Source organism: Octopus bimaculoides, chromosome 28, assembly GCF_001194135.2.
Source record: "Octopus bimaculoides isolate UCB-OBI-ISO-001 chromosome 28, ASM119413v2, whole genome shotgun sequence".
Taxonomy (NCBI): Eukaryota; Metazoa; Mollusca; class Cephalopoda; order Octopoda; family Octopodidae; genus Octopus; species Octopus bimaculoides.
Window position 1 is genome coordinate 16445340 of NC_069008.1, and position 5114 is coordinate 16450453.

Consider the following 5114-nt stretch of genomic DNA (forward strand, 5'->3'; position numbering starts at 1 on the left):
TTCGAGCCTACGCTCTTCAGCAGAAAGGAACACAGAAAGAAACAAGGAGAAAAACAAATATAAATGTAGTGGTCAGCGATCTATGTGTATGTGTATGTGTGTTGTACACATTTTACATAATACAAGGGGTTCAAAAAGTCTCTCTACAGTGCACCCCCCACCAAGATGTACTTCAAAACGTGTGCAGTAGAGTCAACTTATGTGCTGAACATGAAGGACAACACCTCTTATAAAGATTTTAAAAGTCTTGTAAAGTCCAATATATTCTTTCATTGTCTTTATACCAGCTTAGGGTTTTTGGCACCAGACCTGTCTTGCGTGAGTTAATTTGTGTTGACTATAATTTTTATTTTTGTTGTGCTATTAATATTGTTGTTCATTGCGTTTGCTGGTTTCCTGTAAGGGAAACATTGTTTTAAAACTGTCTGGCATTTAGTTGTGTACGGTGACCCTCCTCCACGAGGGGGGGGGGGAGGAAATATATGCAATTATTACAATTTTGAACTTTGAACTGTGGTTTTGAAAGAAAAAAAAATATATATTTGTTTAATTTTTGCGTTGATGCAAAATATGTCTTTTTCAGAAGAAATTGCTTTAAAAAAAAAAAAAAAAAAAAAAAAAAAAAAAAAAAAAAAAAAGAATTTTGCCGCCGCTGTAGGCGGACAAGAACATATTGCTGTAAATATGGAAAAAATAAAGAAGTATTTTGAAATAATATCGGAAGAAAATGGGGAGAGTAAGGTTTCGTCTCCCAGCGAGGTGATTAACAATATTAAGGAACGCACTATTTCGCATAAAACATACAACACAGAGAGGAAAGCATTCGAATTTTTGGAAGAAAGTACAGTGGAAAAGTGCCTCGGGCATATTATGAAAGAAGTGAAGTATTTGGCCAGTGGCACCAAATACGCAACAGTGGAAGTCAGGTTCGAATCAATTGAGAGAGCAAGGAATCTCTCGACCCAAACCGTAACAAGTGGCAAAATAATGTTGTTGCCACTTTATCTGGGACGGAGGACGTCCCGGATAAAGATTCAATATATACCGCCAGAGGTAGATGTAGACTGTATTATTGCTACACTACCATACAAGAGAGAGGATAAAAGCAACATAATCCAAGTAATGAGAAATGGCCAAACAAACTGGAAAGGGCAGACCCTTGAGATATTGGTGCAGGCTTCCAGCCTCCACCTAGAAGAACTACCCGAGTTCATAAATATTAACGACAAAATCATCCCAATTCACGTTGAAGGACGTAAACCCAGGGGCTTCTATTGCGGAAAGAAGGGGCACCCAAGGTTCAAATGCCTGAAAAAGAAGAAGGAAACTGAGGAACTAAATATAGAAGTGGAACCACAGGTTGAAGAGACAGTCACACCACCAGTGACCACAGTGGCAGCATCGATGTGAACAATAAAGATGGTGACAGATGTCCTTGCATCTGGCATGCATCACACACAGCCAGAAAATAGTTTATAACAGAATAGCATTGATGTCAGTGCTAGGAACAACATGGTGGCACAAACGTCTACATCTGGCCCTGACCAACAATATACTGATGTATTTCAATTACTGGATCACACTAGCATCGGTCCCAATGTGAACAATAAAGATGGTGACACATGCCCCTGCATCTGTCATGCTACACACACAGTCAGAAAATAGTTTACAACAGAATAGCATTGATGTCAGTGCTAGGAACAACATGGTGGCACAGACGTCTACATCTGGCCCTGACCAACAATATATTGATGTATTAGGTTGTCAAGAAAGTTCTTGCGGAATTTTAAATTTTGGTTTTAAATGATGTATTTTCAAATTAATTTTCGTTAAATTCCTTTGACTTTAAATATCATTTTAAAGCCCGTTTTTCACTCTATCTAATCATGTTACTTTTTCTACTTTTTGAATAATTAGGCCATTTTTTTCCAGAACATTGAATACAACATGGACAAAAAGCAAATACGCACAATTTTCTTATTTCAGTTCAAATTAGGCTGAAAAGCTGTTGAAACAGCTCGCGATATCAACGATGCGTTTGGCCCAGGAACCACTAATGAACGTACAGATCACTCTTGATTTCTTTTTATTTGGCCATATCAAGGATGCTGTGTTTGCGAAGAACCCACACACACTTGATGAACTGTGTACGGATATTACTAATACTGTCCAAAATATCCCACGAAAAGTTTTGATTAATGTGTTCCAGAACAAACGTTGTGTTGGCTAATGTCTACAACATGGTGGCCAATAATTTCAACACCTTTTGCAACCACTTTGATGTTGTGACTTTTAAATGAGAATTTTAATAAAAGTAGGTTTGTCCATAACATTGCACATTCTTTATAACTATTAATAATCGTATTGCATTAAGCAACAACACCACCAAGACCACTATTGGCTTGGATCTAATCTTTTGCTTTTCTCCAAATAGCAACCGAAAGAATTCTTCTCTTCCCAGCTCACAACAAGCCAGTGTTTTTTAGCTTCCTATTTCTTTCTCCCATTGACTACCACTACTTTCCAATTAGAAAGAAAGAAAAAAACTTTTTGTTGAAACACAGAAATCAGTTTTCAGAGATGATCTTTCTGAGTCACACTCAGTCAAGTCTATGACTACACTCAATGAGGGTACCATTCCTCAGCAGAGTTCAAGAAAGGTAATATTTCACTAAGTCCTTCAAACATGAAAAGCATTTTCTGTAAATGTGGCAGAATTGCAACCAACGAAAAATTAATTAAAATTACAACGACAAGCCCATTTGGTAGCAGAAACTCCTACATCATTTATAGTAGCTTGCACCTGATGTTGGAATGGTGGGGTACTGCAACAATTTGTTCAAGATGTTTGACAACAACTTTCTTTTTTCAACTGGCAGAAATGGGGCACAACACGTTTAGAAGAGACTTACAGGCTGTCTATTCGCCTGTGAAGCATTTTCACCATGTCTTCAGACAAATTTTGGATCTATTTTTTTTTTTTTAGCTGCTAGGGTTAATTTCTGTTCGAACTGACGTCATATTCAGTGTAATAATACACTTTTATAGGTTAATGAATGCCATGAAAATCATTTTCGCCATAAATCAATAAATAAAGAGTTATTAGCAACTAAAGTTTGAGAATTTTGGGTAATTTTAGCCAATTGTAACCCACAGACACATGAGAACTCTTTTTGTCTGCAAGAAAGCAAGTGCTGACAAATATATTAAAACCACTTTTTGATGCTGTGTTCTGTTGGAAATTTTACTGTTGGATTATGGCAGGAAGCTCTGGTAACCCCACCTCTATGATGGAAACACAAAGAACAGAGGAGGATAGTATGTTGTATGTACAAGAAAAGGGAGTTATACTCAAAGAAAATTATGTAAAAGGAAGAAGCATGTTGTGAACAGGTGATGCTTGAGCCAAGAAGGCAAGACCTCTGGTCTGAAGGTGGGACTCTTCTTCTTAGGGCTGTAGTGCTTTTCCTTTACTCATTGGTTAAGGAATTGTCTTCAGTCCGGTTTTGTATAGAAGAACTCAGGATGAAATGTAGCACAGCCATTGATCATAGCAACTATGTTAGAGAAATATGTGTGGAGGACTTAGTCATTGAATTCTTGGTGGTGGTCCTGAGAAGATTGGAAACCGTTGAAACAGTCTTCTCAAGATGTAAGTACAACTGACGAAGGATCCTACCTGGGCTCTCGGAGGAGTGTGTCGCGAGACCAGACAGGTTTTTCTGTATGTAGTGCCATGTCAGAATCATGATACACTGGAAGAATGCATACGTCACTCAATTCGAACCAACTTTCAGCAATTTGTGGAAGGTGTACTTTCACATTCCTGAAATTGATGGTTACAATTTGGAGCATAGAACGGTGAACCACAGTGTTGGCTTTGTCAATTCAAAGATCATATTAATGCTTAAATGCTTGTTTTCTAAGCATATCTATTTTGTAACATGTTGCTTACTGCATGAAATGCATATTGAATGCTTAAAACTAAAAAATATGTTTTGTTCAACAAAAAGTTTCTTTTTTTTTTTAAATATTTAATTCGTAATGTGCTGTTTATCACATTAAATGCTGGAAACTACAAAAGAAGTGTTGTTTACTCGTTTTCCACATGCAGAATACAAACAGACAACACATGCTATTTTCAGGATGTTGACAAAATGTGCAGTCACGCATAAATCAATAGCTTCCAAATCCGGTTTCCTATTTGGGTGAAAATGATCAAACTTTAAAAAAAAAAAACATTTTCCTGGAAAAAAAATGAAAGAACTCTAGCAATTTCAGTTTAGAAGACAACATTAATGTGCCAAATTTTAAAATTTTCAATAAAATTCTTGAAACCCTGGCAGCCAAACAGAAAAGATCCCAAAATTTTACTAAATACACTAATCATTAGCCATTCATATAGGTGTAGAGACCTCATATGGCCCTGCCTGCCTGAGATTCGAAATTGAATCTAGAAATTCTCCCTAGCCATACAACCTAATGTCCTGTCAAAAGGGAACGCTGATTAATGCATTTTCCATTTGACCCACGACATTACTAGATCATAGAATTTTTAGGTAAACAAGTGTGACATGTTGAAAGTCGGATTACCCCAGCGAAATACTCAACAGAACGAAAGAATATCCAATTGTGTACAAAACATAACAGTGAAAAAAAACCCAAAACATTTTGTACATTTGGAAGAAAGCACAATAGGAAAGTACCTTGAGCCAGTATTACGCCAGATAAAATACCTTATCAGAGATACAAAATTTCCAGGGTTAGGGTAGAGGGGATCCCACCCGAAATAAATGTGGCTGCTATACTTCTGGGTGACGAAGAGGAAATAGCCGTTCTCCAAACCATGCAAACAGAAACAACCAATTGGACAAACATTGGATTTAATAATACAAAGTTCAATGGAAATCCTAGAAAAAATGGTGGAAACAATAACCCAGTTGGAGATGCGGTGTTGAGAGTCAGGGTGGAGGGTAGAATCCCTCGATGTTTCAAGTGTGGCCAAAAGGGGCACATTAGAGTGGACTGCCCTTCACCGACTGCAGGAAATCAGAAAGAAGTCAGTAAAGAACTAGAGGAAGAGGTACAAATAAACAACAACGAACTTTGGAAAG